We start from the raw sequence: 18,838 nt of genomic DNA, 5'->3' as shown, positions 1-18,838 counted from the left end.
CGGCGAATTTGCCACCGTCAGTGAAGACATAGCCAGAGTTAGGTTGATGTAAGGCATCTGATATTGACCCTACTGTAAGCGTCTATACTACAATGTTGCTCCCACCGATGTTGTCACCCACTTCACTGAACTAATAACTCCATGAGAGGCATCGCACTTAGGTCAATGTAGTCAGGTCAATGCCATGTCAGTGTAGATGCTGCATTGACTGTTCCAGCTGTCAGCCCATGGTGGCTGACAGCCCCGAGCAGCACGGCTCTGGGATGACTGAAGCCAACCAGGCCCCAGACTGTCCATTAAACCAGTGGAAGTACTCCTGGTGAGGACATGCACCGCCGACAGAAGGCAGGTCACGTGGAAAAATCTACTGAATTACTGCAGCGGCTGTACATTAACGTAACTTAAGTCGATTTAATTTTGTAGTGTAGACTTGCCCTCAGAATGTAACAGCTAAATAGAAGGTGGAACAGATTGTTTAGCATAAGTAGTTAACACATATTGTAAGGGACTATTCAAGGTGAAGTGGCCCATTAACACCTCCTCAGTTATAGAACAAAAAGGGGGGGTTAGTAGATAACAGATTGTTGTAATAAGATATAAATCCAGTGTATTTAAGACCATGATTTTTAGTGTCTAGCAAAGTTATATATTGAAAGCTCCCATGCTTATCTTTTGAAGATGATGTACAGGTTTCCTTTAAGGACAAGGACTGAGAGATCAGTTATGGAGTGATCATTATGTGAAAAGTGTTGAACTACAGGTGATATGGTGGGGTTTTTTTGGTCTTTTATCATTTTTCTGTGAGAGCTCATTCAAGAGCACAGTGATTGCCTGGTTTCACCCACATAGTTGTTATTGGGGCATTTAGTACACTGGATGAGGTACACCGCATGTTGTGATATGCATGTAATGGACCTATGGATCTTAAAAGGTGTGTTGCAAGTGGTACTGATCATGGTTGCACTGCAGTTATATCCACAGGTTTTGCATCTGTTATCATGGCAGGGTCTGGAGTTGCTTTGAGTTTGTCTCTCTAGTCAGTGGGAGCTTGCTTCTGATGATGATCTTGGCAAGGTTGGGGGGTTGTTTGAAGGCCAGAAGAGAGGGTTTAGGAAGTTTTCTTTCAGGATATGGTCCCCATTAAGTATAGGTTGTAATTGTTTAATGATACCCCATGTGGGTTCCAGTGTGAGGATTTAGGTGACAAAGTCAGAAATCCCCTTATCCCCTGTATTGAAGCAGATTCTCTCAGGGTATTTGGGTGGCCCATTGAATGATGCGATCTACTTCTCTGGTGGATTGTCCTTGTTTGATGAAGGTGGTTCTAAGTTAACAAGCTCCCTCAGAACACCATCCTTGCCACCATGGATGTCACCTCCCTATACTGCAATCTTCCTCAAAATGCATCGCTCCCTGCCACAAATAACTATAAAATAATGAACAACACTCAGATACCCACCCCAAACACATCACCAAACTCATACATTTCATCCTCAACCATGACAATTTTACATTCAATAACACTTTGTCCAAACCATGAGAACACCCATGGGTATTGGGATGGCTCCCTAGTATGTCAACTTCTTCAAGGGCCAGTTTGAGAAAGAATTTCTGGACAAATGCACCACAAAACCAATGATATGATTGAGACATATCAATAATATTGTCATCATCTGGAGAGAATGTAAACTCCCTCATAGATTTCCAACACAACTTCGACCACCACCACCATCACCCATCCATCAAACTCTCTCTAGAACACACCTGCACCAGCATCAACTTCTGGACAATACAATCAGCTTCAACAATGGAACCCTACAGACAACTATATACAAGAAACCCATGGATTACCACACATACCTCCACAGATCTACTAACCACTCCAAACACATCAAGAAATCTGTTATCTATGGCCAGGCACTCAGATATCACAGAATACACTCCAAGAAGAAAGTCCAGGATACACACCTAAACACACCTATAACCACCTTCACCAAACAAGGACACTTCACCAGAGAAATATATCATATCATTGAACAGGCCACCCGAATACTCCAAGAGAACCTGCTTCAATAGAAAAAAAATAAACTCTGACCATCACCCCATACCTGTCACTTATCAACCCAAATTGGAACCCATACAGGTATTATTAAACAATTAGAACCCATACTCTACGGGGACCACATCCTACAAGAAATTTTTCCTGAACCCCTTTTCTGGCCTTCCAACGACTCCCCAATCTCAGCAACATAAGCAAGCTCCTCACAGACAGGACACACCAACTCAAAATGGCACCGGAGCCCACCATAACAACAAAACCTGAAGATATCACCACCATTAAAATGATCAATACCCCTCACAACAAACCCTTCAAGATCCATGGGTCTTATACATGTCTATCACAACATGCAGTCTCTCTCACCCAGTACACTAAAAGCCCTCAAAACAACTATGTGGGTGAAATTAGACAATCACTATGCTCTTGAATGAACTAACACAGAAAAATGATGTATGTGGTGTTGCTGTAGCTGTGCTGGTCTCAGACTATTAGAGAGACAAGGTGGGTGAAGTAATATCTTGTATTGGACCAACTTCTGTTGGTGAAAGAAACAAGCTTTTGAGCTACACAGTGCTCTTCTTCCTTGTCTGTCTAATTCCTTCTTTTTTACTATAAGGCAGCATCTGGAGTACCACTTCTTCCCCTCTTTTGCCCAATGACATGGGATTGATGTCATTCTTTGTCTGGAGGAGTGGATTCATTGTAGTATCTCGTTAACATTAAGGAGTCTGACAGTATTCTTCAGGGGCATGAATAGCATGGGGAGGAGGGGGAAAGAAATCTGGGGAGTTTCTGAACTCTTGAGTTTGTTGGCCTATCAAAAAAGGCTCATGATTCATGTGTCTGACTTGAAGAATGTGGGAGGATAAGATACAGGCCCCAGAAACAGTGTGGCCTTTTTCTCCTTTGTCTAAGAAGCCTACAGCTCTTCCTCAAACATGTTCTCTCCAGCATAAGACATATCCTCATGATTTCTCTGGTGGACCACAGGAAGGTACAAGCTTCCGTTCTTTGGCAGCAGCCTTTGCCATCATCTCATTCGCACCAAAAATCTCCATACCTGATCCAAAGCCAGCTCTACATCCTCATGAACTAACTCTTTAAGCTTCTAGCATTTTTCTTGTAAATGAGAAGGCTTATATTCCATTGTTCCATCTGACCTTTGACGATAAAGATCACCTAATAAATCAGTCATCCAAATGAGTCCCAGCAGGGCTGTTTAGAATTCTGCAGCACAGTACCATAGGTATGGATGGCTCTTCTCTCTAGCCATAGCCATTCTGCCACCAAAATCTTCTGGAGATGTAACTAGCAGCATCCTCAGGGAGAATGTACAATTTTTTTTGTACTTGTAAAGGGAGGATTCACCACCTCAGAGACCAGGACAACTGTGTGAGGATCTGCCACACCTTCATCAGCTGGTCCGGACAGGGTGTATGCACAATGCATCCCTATGGGATGGATGTTCTCAGATGTGAACCTTGTAGATTTTCAGACAAGTTTCTAACAAAAGTTAATTGACCTGGATTACTTCTGTAAAACCTGGAGAAAGGTAGAACCCTCCCTGGCAGAGTCACTGTCTTCCTCTGAAGTGAAATATTTGGCATCAGATGAGTCCTCTAGTTCCTCTGAGTCCAAATAGCAGATTCACAGTCTATTCCATCCAGGAAATAGTTCAGGAAATGGGGAGTCCAGGAGAGTCATCATTTTTTCCAAAGCTGCACTAATAAAGGTTGTCACAAAAGAGGTTAGTGCTTATTGCACCAGGAACGCTGACTCTTGTCTACATGACGGTGGCATGAAGGGTATGTGTCGCTACATGACACAGTGAAAAGCAAGCTGTGTCCACACTGTGGTGTATAGCTATATGTGACAATGAAAGTTTCTGGATGGGGGAGGCAGTGGGGAAAGGCTCCAGCAGAAGGAAGGAGACTTTCCCCACAGCTTTCCCTTGCCAGAGCCTTTCCTCAAGGTGGGAAAAGGCTCCAGCAACAGGACACTACACCACTAAAAATATCAGTGTAGATGGGGAACACATTGCTTGGGCATGTAGGGAGCCATGTAGGGTAAATACCTACAGTTCTGATGTGTCTTTACTCTACTCACCTAAGCAGTGCCTCACCCTCTACAGTTCTATGTATACCCCTGCTAGGGAGGCATGCAGTGCACGTACTCTCCACACAACCATTAGACATCGCTTCAGGGTGGGAGTTTCTGCCTGTAAACAAAAAAAGTACTCTGACTTTGCAGAGAGATCCTCCCCTGTACAATGCATGACAGGAGTGTCTCAAAGCCAGCACTGTAGATTTCACAGGAGCCTCAAAAAGGACCAGGAGTAAGAAGGTTATATCCTCACCTATCCAAATAGTCAGACAAAGTCCTAACAAAAATAGAAAAAGCTAACTGCAAGCTCACTATTAGGGAAATACTTTAAGCTAAAACATTGAAGTAACTATCTTAACACAAATCTCAACACAGGAAGCAGATTGGGTTCCACATCCACTGATGCTTGTGGAAATGAAAGAACCGAGGAAGGAGTGTTGTAGGGTGGAGGCTTTTATACTCTTAGTTCTAGACTCTGCCACAACTAACCTTTGAAATCAGTTCCATTGTGCCGACAGGGGAGATCAGCAGAATCAATGTCATGAAGCAGAACATGATTTTGTTTGTGGACCAGTTACAGTACGCATGATTTTGAGATCATTTGTCCTTACAGGGCTGCAAATGTTCTTCATAAAAATTTGAAGACCAAAAATCTTAGAGTATAAACAACAGTTATTGCACTATATTATATATTATACACTAGATGACTTGGTTCTTTACTATTAAATAACTACTTTGGAACATAAATATGACCAGGCTAACTATAGAAAGAGTATCTGTGGTTCTAGTTGCATATATAGGCATGTAACCTGTCTACACAGTCATTTCTGAAAACGTTATGGGGCAAATTCATGACCCTGTTTATTAATCCATAAAGAGTTCAAAAAGCCTTTGTTAGCCACAACAATACAGACTTCACCAGGATGACCAATCATGAATATAGTCTGTCCTGGTGTACACAGGAATCAGAAGGTAACCATATTTGCTCAACTGGAGGGGAATACAGAGCTTCTTGTGAGGAAGGGTCTTGAAGCTCTTATAGATGAGCTCCTTGAGCCGCTCTCTAGAGAACCTGCTGATGGGGTGTGTAGTGGAATAGGTTTTCCAACCTAAATATCCCAAACCCACTCAGAAATGAGAGCTCCATTTCACTCTGTCTTCTTGAATATATACATTATGATTCAAACTATCAGTCAAGATTATTTTAAACAGAGGTATATAATTAATTTGTAGGAAATTTTGTATTATGTAATTGGAGAAGTAGTATATGACTATAAATTAAAGTCTGTGTCAGAATGCAAATGTGCAGGCTATGAGTTTCCTTACTTTTGAGTGCTTATCTTTGCCAAATTTACATTAACTTAGCTTTTTCTTTTAATATGAAAGGAAGTTAGAGCCCTGCCAATTTCTCTTACTGAAGTCTTTAAATAATCAAGGTCAAAGCTGTCAAAAGAATAAACTCAGCCAAAATTTATACAAACCCATCCAACTTTTTATGCTAAATTCTAGAAGCACAGAAAAACTGCCTCAAACAAATACTAATTTGGATATAAAAATGCAAAATGGAGAAGCACTTCACTATCAAATAAAAATGCTATATATCCCCTATTGGAAGTAAGCTGGCTGCACCTGCATCCAACACCAGCACACATTGACAAATTAATGCAAATTGGAACTCAAATAGTTAAAACAAATTAAAGATATTCCCAACTATTCAGAAGTAATGTGAACAGGAGTCCCACAGTGATGAAAATTCCTCAAAGAGATCTCCTCCTCTTCTTGAATATATCTTATATAGCATTATTTGGCAGCTGGACAAGCCCTTTCTTAAATAGCTGTACAGAGATTCAAAGAGATGCATATTTTAGTACTTCTGCTACGCTTGAAAAATAAACATTTTGAGTATGTGCGTTTTCTGTACACCAGTAATAGACATTTAAGAAGTTACCACATTTTAAAAACAAAAACTGAGTTTCCCTTTCACATTTTGTTATAAATCATTCTAATATAAATAGTAATTTCTAGAATTAAACCAAGAAAAGAATCTATTTTTATACCATCTCACGCAACAAAAAGCTGTAATGAAAAATAAGACTATTGCATTTAGCTAAGATCTAGGGAATGGATGATTTGTAAAATAATTTCAAATACCAAAGCTTTCTGAGTTAAAACATATTTTTAATATTAAAAATTATTTAAAAATATAGAAAATCACCAGGAAGGATAAGTAACAACCCTCATTTCTGTAAGACATGTTCCATGAGTCTCTGATCTTGCTCAACATGCAGCATGTACTCCGAGGAACATTATGAATTGTCACCTTCATCTACCAGTGACACCCTTTGCCACAGAAGAAGTGCAACCATTGTTATGCAGATCCTATCACAAAAAGAGTTCTTCCCATAGCAGCTATCAGAATAGGAAATGTTTAAAGTAGTTTTTTTTGATGACCTCTAAACCCATTATAATTTTTTATATTTCTTATTCTGGTTATAGACTGAAACTAGTCATTTAAAGCAGTCTATGTGCTCCAGAATTGATTCTTACAAAGCAATCCTGAGCCCTTCAATTAGCACAAACGGCTGTTAAAGTGGACAATTCCATTTGTCCTGTTTTATTAATTTGTGGAAAAAATTATTTCTGTATCTTGTAAATAACAGTTTTACTTTAAAATGACAGCATTTTAATTCACTTCGATTTACTGTACCTAGGTCAGATACTACACACTGCCTACATTACTGAAAGGGGCAATTGTTTTCTGAAGATTCCCGTGAGTACAGCTTTGGAGAATGCCATATACCAAATCAATTTTTTTTTTGCCTCAAGTCACTGTCCAAAGTATAGTCACTTATACCTTTTAGATGTGGCTTTTGTTTTGTTTTGTTTTATCTAGGGTTAAATACACATGCTTAAATCTCCCAAGTTCATTTAAAAAAGCTGAATAGTAACTATGTTTACAGCTGCAACACTACAAATTTAATTCTGAAACAAGGAAAAGTGGACTAGTAGTTAATTTTTGTTTTGTTGGCTTTGGACATATATTGATTTATACAGGATTTTATGCTGACATTTTCCTTTGAAGTGTTACCATAGTCCATCAAGTTTAAGATCTAAAATAAATGAAAGAACAGGGAAACTACTTCCTATTGGAAGCAAAGGGAATTTACAAGCTTAATCCTAATCATCATTAATGAAAGTTACCTACACACTGTAAATCTGTTACAAAGCAATGGAAAGACAAACCCTAAAGTTGACAATTTCACAACTGTAAACATCTCCTGGCTTCTTATAGATTAATATAATAAGGATAAATGTATACTGTGCAAATTAGTTACATACAGTGAACTCCATTACACATCACCTTTTTCCCCAACAGTTACCACGTAACACACGTTTTGTAAATGATAAAAGAGGACGTACCAAAATCATGCATTGTTCATGGCACAGAATGACTCAAAGAATTAAACAATGGAAGATGAAAGGTATGAAGCCTTTCATCTCTAAGTCATTGGTTCAAATATAGTCAAAGTAGATAGTAACCAAAAATAATCATCATATGGAAGTGTAATAATCTACATAGAATCAGTCTGTGGTTATCATTGCTTAGAGGATGAGTGTCCACGCAACAGAAATCACCATTACTGTCAGGACCCATGTTGTCAGTCTGAGCAATGCAGCCAAGGACTACATAGACATGGAGACTGAACTACCCTATCATTCCTAAGGGTGGTGCCTTAAGGTCTGCAATGAGACATGTTGGCGGGGCAATGCTATAGAAGTCTGTTTTACTCACCTCTGCTTGTGCGGTACTTGTTCTATAAAGAAATAGCTTAATACTTTTTCCAGGGCTGTCAAAAAGACACTGTTTTTTACCACATTTTTCTTTCAAAATTAAAAACCAATTAAATAAACTATACTATTAATTCTATAAGGATAAGTTAAGAATGGACTGAGGTGAAGGCATTCCTCCCATTTACACTTCTTCCCACAGCCATTGTGCATGTAGTGTTCCAAGACTCAAGGTCATGCTGGAGTGGAAATAAGTTATATTTTGTTTATAGTAGAAAGATACTTAGAAAACAGGACCAAAAACTAAATAGCTCTGCAAATCAGAATTGCAATTACTCCACATCTCAACAAGATCGTTTTTCCTTCTGCCTCGACATAATTGTAGATAGATCTTCACCTACGAAATACACTATAAACCTGTTAAACGTAGACTGCTTTTTAAAATTGTGGAAAAGACCCAAGCCTCCAACAATTCTAACATCAAATTAGAGAGAAGATTAAATACATTTTAGCATGCTGAACTTCTTTGTAAAGTCCTCTTTAATTTTCTGCTGTGAAGGTGGGAAACATGGAAACAGGAAGAGACATCTCATTCATCATCAGCCTTGGGGAATGTTTGCTTAGAAATATACACAATTTGACCTCTCAAAGTATCAAAGTAGTTTACTTCATCAGGTCTTAAGCATTATCAGAATATTGCAAGTTTTCCAGTCTCCATTTCACTCTTTAGAAAACTAAAATTAAGTGAAGTGACTGTCAGTGAAAGAAGTGACACATTTTTTCAGTCTATATGAATTTATGTATAAGCCCCCATAATTTTCATGACTTTTCATGAGGGAATAATACATGCAGCCCTTATCTATGAAGACCTTTAAAAGAATTTGACAAGTAGATTTATCAATTTATAATAGAATTTTTTATAATAGGGACACTTTGAACTCTTCTGTCATGTCTTGTTTTCGCTAGTGTGGGCAAATAATAAGCCTTTCGGGGAAAGAACTTGTCTGTTTGGATCCTAATGTACAGTATCATATACGCTTACAAGGCCATATAAATGATCATCAATAATAATGACAATTGATGTTGTAGTCAGGCTCAGATCCTGCAGCACTAAACCTGTGAGTAGTCCCACAATAGGAACGTGTATAAGACCTACAGGATTGGGTTCCTGATCAGGTATTTATTTTACAAGCACTTTTTAGATTTAATGGCTTTTAATCTGCTCAATAATCTTCATTATTATTAAGATCCAAGACTTGTGTTCCTATACTGCACTAAAGACCCAAGAAGAATTTTTAACAGACATTTTAATCTGCTTTTTAAACGCTAATGCTAAACTGGTGCTGTGCAAAAGAGATTCCTACTCTATTTGCAAGCAGTAAATGGTGATCTCTATATATTTAAACAATTATACATTGGTATTACTAGCAAAACAGCGAATAAAACCTTTCATAACCTCATTTTCCATAAATTTTTAATAGCAAAATTGTAAAAATCTCACTTATCTTTCTCTCCTAAATAATATTCTAAGACAATTTATCTAGAAAAGAAGATCCCCATACTAGATGAATTAGGGTTAGCAAATATGGGTTTGCTACTTATGATTTAATGACTCCAGTATGCAATATTTATGTTTTATAAATAATTTTACATCTTCTAGATGGGGTTTTTTATTTTCTAAATTCAAATGAATAATCTTTATGCCCATTAATCTAAATAACTAAATTATTCCCACCTCTTTGTAATCCATTAATATATACTGGAATCCTGTGACACTCAAGTGCCTAGCATAATACTTAACTACAAACTGTACTTCATTATTTATACATTTTAAATCCATTGCATTTTTATCTAACACCCAAAAGGGCTAGGTGCTTACAGACACAAAATAAGACAGGCAATGCCCCAAAGGCGACACAATATAATGCCCCAATCCTGCAAATACCAACGTAGATGTTTAACTCTTCAAATAGGAGGACTCGTGTATAAAGTTAAGTATGTGCGTAAATTTTTGCAGAATCAAGGCCTATATGGACACCAAACACACTCCTGAAATCCATTCACTTAGCTGCCTTCCACACAACATTTTGATCTGCCCCAAAAAACTCACTCCTTCATCTTGTGTATGAGGACTGATGGAGGAAGTATGGTAATCCCCAAAATAAATAGTTGTCAGGATGGAGATGTGCCTGAGTAACCACATGACTTTATTGTTTGTACCTTTTGATTTTCTGTCCTCTTCCCCCCTGCCTCCATGTGTCTGTTTATGACTCTCAATTGTGGTGTCATATTGAGTTCAGACTGAATGCTTTTAGGAGCCGGGACTGTGTCTACTTGTTTTTTTGAGGTATCTAGCACATTTTGGTATGCTTGATAAAAAAAGAATGGTAGAAATATACAAAGAATGGGAGAAGCAAGCATACAACAGGCATCAGGGAGATAGCGTGGAGGGAAGAAAGGAGTTATGGTTAGAACTGTGCACATCACATTTGCTTTGTGTTTTAATTGCATTCGGAACTGCTCATAGAGAATCAAAGAATCACTTGACGGTTCTGAAAATGGTGGTGTTGAGGAAACCTGTAATGGAAGAAAAGGAGGTTGGCTGGCTGGCATACTGTATTGGACAAGGGAGGACATGCCAGGTGCAGAAGCAGCATAGAAAGGAAAGAGTCCCAACAGGAGAGTTGACAGTGACCAGTAATATGAAAGAAAGGGCAGATTTGTGCAGAACCTTAAAAGGGAGAAGAAACTTTTTTTAAAAATGGACAGAATAAAGATGGAGCCAGCAGAGGGTCACAGAAAATAGAGGTGGAAAGTTCAGAGTCAGAGGTGACATGTAACTGTCGATAGTGGGGTGAGGGGGCCACAATTTAAAGGTTGGGGGCATAGGACCATCCCACAGAGGTTTTCAAACTGTGGAGCACGCCCCCTAGGGGAGCGTGGAGGAACATTTGGGGAGAGGCTGGAGGCAAGAAGCAACACCAGCCCTGTACGGAAGGGGTCAGGGAAGGAGCACCACCTACATCCCCTCAGGGGGTCATCCACCTGTCTGGATTGTGGGGATGGGCACAACCAAAAAATCTGGGAACGCATGTGATCCCCCTATTCCCCTCCCATGCATCACCTTTGTTCAGAGTTGTACAAAAGAAAGAGGCATTTTCGATAGATCAGAGGGGAGCAAGAGGAGCATCAGAAAGACCTGAGAGAAGGACATTAATGTAGTCAAAGTTTATCAACACATGGACATGAGATCTGGCTGCAGGGATGGAAAGGAAGGAATAGGTTTTGGATATTTTGTAAAGGAAGAAGGGACAAAATTACAAAATTTAGCAGTAGCCTGAATGTGAGCAGTAAAGGAGAGAGAGACATCAACAGTGACATGAAGGTTGTGAACCTGGGGGAGGCAGAATCGTGGAATTATCTATTGGGATGGAAGAGAGGAGAGGAGAAATGAGGAGTTCTGGTTCTGCCATCCCGAGTTTGAGCACTGGGCCTATATAATATAGAATTTAAATGGAAGAGAGTGCGGAAGCATGAACACTTTTGAACCTCATCAGCTGCATGACAAAACTTTAATGGAAAAATGTACTTTACGGACTATAGACAGTGATAAAATCATATAGCCAGTGAATGTAGAAATTCATTTTTATTTATGGGCTCTATTCAAATGGTTTGATATCGCCAACTCTCTTTACAACCCATCATTTCTGCAAATTTCTATACAGGATGAACTCTCTCTGTGCCATTAAACTGTGTCAGGTATCTCTCATGTTACATTTGTAGTTCAAGTACACATTGTACAGGACAATAGCTTAAAAGGTGTAAAAATTGTTTTATGCACTACGTATCATAACTAGAGAAATATTGGGAAAATAAATAACAAAATTGGTTAATGAGCTAACTATGTCAGCATAAATTATTTAAGCTATTGCATGAGTTTCATCCACAGAAAATGATAGAATGTGCCAAAATACTACATTATTTTTTTTTACCAGTTAGCAAAATACTAATGTAAAAACATATTACAAAGTTTACACTGGCAAATTATTTTATTCTATAAACAAAACCTGTTTGAGATCATACTTTTAAAATTAAATACTGTAACCACATTCTTTCCTGAAGCTTAACTGAGAGGAATCCCCAACATATGTTATCTTATCCTATGACAAATAAGTTCTGTCTTACAATACAATAATTCTTATTTGTCTTCATTAAAGCACAAGCACTTTACCGTCAGAATTTTTAAACCAACTGTCAACAGCTGACAGCCACTTTTAGAACTGTCAAAGTAATTCCTAAGAGTCACATTTAAAAACAGTGCTATATAAATACATTTTATCATTATTTAAAAATTAAAGCTAGAGCACCAGAAACACCTGCTGTAAATTGCACCTCACTGTGCCACTGAGAAGTGCAGAACTCCAGGCTGCTGCTCTGTTTGCCCGTTCTCTCTTTGTGGTTTCACCAAAGGATGTACCTTAAAGTCTCTCAGGGCACCACAGCAGCCCCGTGGTGGAAGCTGCCACAGGAATACGCGTCATCAGTTCACCCTCATGTTTATACCACTCAAATCACAGTGTTATCCAAGTGCTTTACAGTAGTAAATTAAGCCATGTGACTAAAATCTGTCAGATGTAGTTTGTTCTCTCTTTCCCCCTTTCCCTTTTCTCACCACATTTGCCATGTCTTGTCCACAAGCAACACTGCCTGCTTTTGGGACTGCAGAGGCTGCTTGCCTGTCCCCACAACAGAGCAGAGCCCGCAGATACCTTGTGCCATGCCATCCTTCTTGCTGAGGTCTTTGCTGCTAGAAGCCCTGTACCAGTCTAAAATGGCTTCTGGGAGCAGAGATTCTACCCCCTTCCTCACTCTGAGTGTTATCTCACTCCAAATAATCCCACTGAAATCAGTGGCACTACTTATGGAGGAAGGTACTATTCAACATGAATAAAAGTGAGACAACCCAGACCTTAACTAAAGAGTGAAAAGATGTATGAAGAGGTCTCCGTTGGAATTGGGCTGACCAAGAATAATTTACAAAGTATGAATTTTCCAATATAATTAAACACACACACAAGTAAGAGACGCTTTATGATTATAAAATAGACATTTCAATTCAGAAAGCATTTGATAATCTTTTGGTCAATCAGTGTACTCTTTTGACATGTTAGGGCAATGCCTTGTCCACCACGCAAAAGCTGAGTAAACAAGCTTTTCCTGGAAGACTTATGTGAAAGGTTAAGGGGACGGAAGTTTCCCCTGTGCCTGCAAGTAAGGCCCAATGCTTCCATGGAGCCGGCAAGCAGTCACTACGCTTGGGTATGGAGAGAAGAGGATATGGTACTTTGCAAGGATTTCCATATTGTACGTAGAACCTCTGGCTACGTTTGCGTGTCTCAATTGGCCCTCCCACAATGTTCTCCTTTTTGGCCGCACAAAAAACACAGTCCCTATAAAATATTTCTTCACAGCATACATGAAGATGCTGGGTCCTCCTACACAGTCTCTCTGCTATATTGCTGGAGGTTTCCTCCCCTTATTAATGGCCTTTGTGTTACCTTCTATACTGTACTGGTTCATGAAGCTGTTTGGCTGGACTCTTGGGAAGGAAAAGGATGTACCTATCCTATAAGCACTGTTTTTTGGAGTATCTGGATGAGTAGTAGTAGTAGTAATAATAATAATGAGTAAAACACAGACCCTTCTGCTCTTACTGAGGTCAATGGAAACAGGAGTAGACCCTATGTTGGCGAGTCTGCCACTTCAGAAGAGTATTTAATTCCCCTGTCAGAGTCAGTCTATGTGGAGACACAAAACAGGAAACTTAAAGAGCTTCAGAGAGTCAGCAATCACCAAAGTGATTTTCTTCTGTTCATGGTCCAGTCTGATTACAGAAAGGAGAAGTAGGATTCAGTTACTAGTATCTATGCACCCTTGATACCTTGCAATCTCACTGGAAGCAAACCTTGTCTCTGCAAAACAAATTTGCAGAAAGAAATGTCAATGGATACAAACAGTTGTGTATTTTCATATTAGATTTTTGTCAAGCTATTTTTCCCTTGTTAAATGCCACTAAAATGGATTACTACTTCTTTCTTGTATGAGTCAAATAGCCACAAAACTTCACTAGAAACAAATAGAGTTAGTTCAGATGTATACCAGTGGAACCAACATCACATACTGGCCCAGGGACTATTACTCTGATTAATACAAATATCATCTAACACATAAAGATATAATTATGTATAATCACAATACAAGTGCAATCATAATTAATAATGCATTCTTATTTTTATGGTGCTCAAAACCCAAAAGGCCTCTAGGCCCATCAGAAAAATAGGACTCAGGCCAGAAAATTACAGTAGGAAACAGAATCAATTAAAAAATTATGATGTAGTATGCCTGTTCCTTCTGAAGTAAATTGCAAGACTCCTATTAACCTAATAAGATCTGTTTTACTGTATCAGAAACTGGGTTAAAGTAACTAATATGAAATGCCTTATCTTTTAAAATTAAAAAAATAAGCTAAAAATTGTCAAGAGAAACCAATAAGCTTATTTACCAATGTTTACCATACCAACCAATAAATATATTTTGTAAATAAAGCATTTCTTTTTAAAATACAATGAATCTCAAATACTCTTATAGAGACATCTCAAAAAGAATAGGTAATGTTAAATACGAAAAAGTACATATTATTTGGTACACACACACACATTTAGAAATGGACCCAGGATTAAAAGCCGCAGGCTGTAGGATTTGGGTATGTCATACAATATTAAGTCACTGGAAGAAGCCGTTAATTCACACACCACAACCCAAAAGGAGAAAGCGTCACATTGGCTAGGATACAGACACTAACTTATCTTTTTTGACAAAAAAGAAGAAAGATGCTATGTGGGGCTTATATAAAAGGAAAGAAGATTGCCTAGCAAGGAAAAAGGGTCAAACAATAATAATTACAAGATGTATCTTCTCCCTTAACTTACATTGTTACAAGATATGAAATGGGGGTCAGGGAGAATGGACTTAAACATATTAAAACATTGGAAAAAAACAAAGAGATCAGTCATGATAGTGAAAATTTGGGAAAAGCAATGAGGGACGTTCTGTAGCGTTCACCTGATGGCACTTCCTCTGAAATCTCACCTGTACAGGCAGGGAAACCTGATCTTACAGAGGGAGAAAGGGTGAGATATAGAAACCTTATGGAGCCTTAAACACAAAAGGAAATGGAAGTTTAATACACTACAAAATTGCTATGAAGAGCCACGCTTCTCTCCCTTTGATGGAAGCAGGTCTTCTAAGGAAGCCACACAGATACAGACGCTTCTTTATCACGTGTCCTACTGCTCCTCAGAGAAGGGTAAAAAAACATGGGGAGAAGAAAAGTATGGGTATACCCATTATCGCTGTTAATGTATGCAGTGTTGTAGCCATGTTGGTCCCAGGATATTAGAGACACAAGGTGGGTGAAGTAATATCTTTTATTGGACCGACTTCTGTTGTGGAGAGAGACAAGCTTTCAAACTACACAGAGCTCTTCTTCCAGTCTGGGAAAGGTACTAAGAAAGTCGCAGCTAAATACAAGATTGAATAGACATTTTAGCATATTATCCCATACTCTCAGGGATCATTCAAGGTTAATTGGCCCATTAACACCTTTCTCAGACCTAAAGAAGAGCTCTGTGTAGCTCAAATGCTTGTCTCTCTCACCAACAGAAGTTGGACTAAGAACAGATAATACCTCAACCACCTTGTCTCTCTCTATTGCTGCTAATGCTCAGAGCAGCATTAACTCCTTTGTGCATTTCCTGATGGAATTCTGCCAGGTCCTGAAGGAAGTGTACTGCAGTGTACTTTATTCTCTCTCACCACTGACATATTAACCTGGGAATCCCAACCACAGAGTATATCTAAAAAGGGGTTTCTGAAGCTCAGGGGATTGGAGGGAGAATGTTGTTGGAGTGAGAATTTCTTGTCTGCTCAACACCCCCAGTCCCTCCTGTGTTTGATTCCTTGCTCTAGCATGAGGGGGGCGGGGGGGAGGGACAGCCAGACTCTAACCTATCACTATGAAATATTTGAAGATGTTTAAGTTACTGTGTACATGAGATAGTTTAATAAAAAAAAAATCTCATTGATGTGCAATGTGATAACTCCAGCACTTTCACCATTTTTATAAACTTATGCTTCTTAAAACATTAGATGACCATCTTACTGAAAGTAATTTGTTTTATTTGTATTTACAGCTTATTCACTATGTAAATCAAACATGTAAACTTTATATGCTATGTTGCTGATATGGAATTTTATGCTCCAGTAAGAATCCTTATAAGCTGCCTCCTAAATTCTGTTTTTATAAATCTAAAAGTTTATGTAAAACTTACTATAAAATTCTAAAAAAACAACATGTTTGTCAAAGTACAAACTTCTAGATAACTTTTACAACAGAAAGTTCCCAAACTTTTTCCACAGTGTGAACTGCATCTTCTAAAAGATTGATTCATGGACACCTTCCCTTTATTAAATATTCACACTTATGTAACATCCATGTTGCAACTACAATCAATCAGTGACATGGAAAAGCAATATTAGAAAAGTATTTATTTATTTTTAGTTGTCTTGAAATGTGATTTAACAGCTGGAAACAATAAGGAGCCAGAATCATGTGACCAACCAATTCGCCACAGGCCACCAGCAAATTCTCCACTGTTGTAGAATACGCTTCATACAAGCAAATCACGATATATTTCCAAAAGTAATGGATAAATGAGAAAGAATATTCTAAGGTTAACAGTAGAGGAATGAGTTTGTGATTAACCATTCAACTCACAAGCTGAGTTTAATATTGTGTGTATATTAGGTCATCTGAAAGAGCAGAATTAAATAGTAACATTCTTTTTGCCACTATGTATTCTGTTTACACCATTTCACAGAAATGGCCTTAGGTATTTTGTTCTGCTTTAGTGGCTCTCTATTTTGTATTGAAGTGAATGATGCATTTCAGAAATTATCTCTTTTGTAAATATTTCTGCCTCTCTATATATATAGTTGTGCTTTTATTAATACAAACATTATAGTATTTACTTTAGAGTTTATATTTCCAGTTGTAAGGAAACAAGTCAAATGCCATTTTAGGGGATGAGTTACTCGTCATTGCATGTTGGAGGCCAAAGTGTTTTGTGTTGAAGAAGAAACCTCTGAATTTGTAAATAGGTTAAACATTTGAGAAAAGTAATGAAAACCTCCCTGCTTCAAGTGTGATCCAATGGTATAAAACAAACCTCCAAAAACCCAATCAATTGATTTGCATATTCACTATAGTTGTAATGGAGGTAAACGTCCCAAACGTGTTGTCATCTACCAAAAGTAGTTATGGTTTAGCCAAAAAATGGGTATTTTAACAAAACCCTTAGATTAGCTACATACTATTATCTGAAAAAGGCACCCAGGTCTTAGGCTAATTTACAGAGTTGCATCTTAGCATGCATTTCACAACTGAGATAGAGAAGCTCCAGAACTGGAGAAGATTACTAAAAGAAAACCTATGTGAGCCCAGCACCAAGGCTCAGATTCTGCTACATGCTCACATTGTGACAACAATGGGTGACAAATCTGGGGTCTGGTTAGAGGGTCTTGGCCTTAAACCGGGAGGAGAGTCACAGGCCTGGAGTTAGGAGGATGATGGGGTCATAGGACCCCTTCTAAGGAAAGGACTGATTTATGGACTTGTGGGGGGAGAAAAAGTTAATATAATTCAACTGAAACTAACCCTGAGCCCATTTCTCCACTTTACCCTTTTTGTTTTTAAGGAATACATGCCTTCTTTGCAGATTTATTGGAGGTACAAATGCAAAATTTAGTTTTTGTGGACTTCATCTGAATAAGATACACTCTGGGTCCATAAACAAATAAATGGATTACTGAAAATCATTAGGATTGTTTAGTTATTTACATTAGTGACAGATATAATATTTTTTCAAATTGAATATTCTTCATACAATATTCTTGCATCTGACGAAGTGGGTTTGTGCCCATGAAAGCTTATGCCCAAATAAATTTGTTAGTCTTTAAGGTGCCACACAACTCTCATTGTTCATACAGTAATTATTCCTAGTGTAACAGACCCTACTAAAAGATGTTCTTCATTTTACTTTAACTGTTTAACACCATCATGTGGTTTAGGGAACACAACACTATGGAAATTGTCTACAGAAAAAAAAATACAGAATGGACAAATGAAAATCATTCCTGGTTTATGTATTATGAGACTGTAACACTGACATGTAGGGAGGGTGCTTTTAAAAAAAAAAAAAAAGCAAAAATCCTTTCACCCTTTCCATTTCTTGGGCACGCATATGCTGGATAAAATGTATGGACCACTCATTTTCAGCCAAACCTTTGTTTATTGTTCATGTATTGCAAAACACTATTATTATGACTTTCTACATTATTTCTGATAAATGACCAAAAAGCTTGCTCTGGACTGTACACTAAGTAAAAGGTACATATTAGTCACACACAAAAATAAATTATAAGAGCTACAAAAGGCCAAACTTGTGCCCTCAGTTGATACCCATGTAAACCTGATGAGAGTGAATGTGAACCTAACTATATAAGAAGAGATATGAAAACCCTGCCTACAGCCCACTCTGCTAATACGGATCAGAAAAGAATCAAGATCTGAGAATATTGTATAAATTCTGTTACCCTAGTTAAATGCAGGCATATGAAAATGATAAATTATAGATTGCTTCAAAAATGTATAATATGCAATAGCAATCAGAATCTTAACAATGCAAATATTTCCTACTAATTTTTTCCTTAAACATTTTATAAATATTGGCATTTTTTCTGCTATATTTATAATGAAATGTAAGACAA

General features: G+C 38.0%; 1 protein-coding gene across 2 annotated transcripts in view; it reads right to left on the bottom strand.

The window, feature by feature from the left end:
- The window catches only part of GFRA1 (GDNF family receptor alpha 1), a 184,488-nt gene that overhangs the window by 161,030 nt on the left and 4,620 nt on the right, over window positions 1-18,838 (bottom strand). The gene's annotated exons all lie outside the window — the stretch shown is intronic.

The sequence above is a fragment of the Emydura macquarii genome, unplaced genomic scaffold, assembly GCF_026122565.2.
Source record: "Emydura macquarii macquarii isolate MOO-44397 ecotype Brisbane River unplaced genomic scaffold, CSIRO-AGI_Emac_v2 contig_3692, whole genome shotgun sequence".
In the NCBI taxonomy this organism is placed as follows: domain Eukaryota; kingdom Metazoa; phylum Chordata; order Testudines; family Chelidae; genus Emydura; species Emydura macquarii.
The sequence above is the reverse complement of the archived record's forward strand: the minus strand, read 5'-3'. Positions and strand labels throughout refer to the sequence as shown.